Genomic DNA, 672 nt, shown 5'->3' with positions numbered 1-672 from the left:
TACGTGAAAGACTAACAAAGATGTGGAAGAACAACAAGCGGCGACTGGTACACTGAGAAGTGGCTCCCCAGAGCGGGAAAGTGAACAGGCTGCGGGATGCCCGTCGTTACGAGGATGCGGGAGGCTGCGGTGAGGAGCGCCACTCTTACAAGCCGCAATAAATGTGTTGGCGTTGTACGTGAGAAAATAGTACGAATGTTGAAATTGTGTGCCCGTGTTCCTAATAAGTTATGAAAACGAGTAACAACGTATATGGAAAGTGTTTACTTGTTTCCCGCGATGGTGCGCTAGTTAGAACACGTTAAATATTCATCTCAGTACTTCATAAAACCGTTTTTCCACGTAAGTACAGACTTGGCGTAAGTAGCTTGTGTGTGAGTGTAATTGTTGACACAAGAGTCAGATTATTTATTGAAAGGCGACAGAGCGTTCGTGTTTACTCCTCATCAGGCATGTAAACAAGCGGAACCTGGCAGGCCCCTGACCCTGTATGTGAAAGAAGCCTAATAACATAATCAACGGAGCTTGTAAACGGTTGTTTATTCTATCGCATAATATCTTTGCACTATGTTTATTCGGGAAAAAATGGGAAATATGATTTGCTGTTGGGGAGGGCAAGGCAAGTAGTAATTTAGTTCTTGACGGAAGTTGTGGTGATATATTTGGAAATAA

The sequence above is a fragment of the Penaeus monodon genome, chromosome 22 (assembly GCF_015228065.2).
Source record: "Penaeus monodon isolate SGIC_2016 chromosome 22, NSTDA_Pmon_1, whole genome shotgun sequence".
Taxonomy (NCBI): Eukaryota; Metazoa; Arthropoda; class Malacostraca; order Decapoda; family Penaeidae; genus Penaeus; species Penaeus monodon.
The sequence above is the reverse complement of the archived record's forward strand: the minus strand, read 5'-3'. Positions refer to the sequence as shown.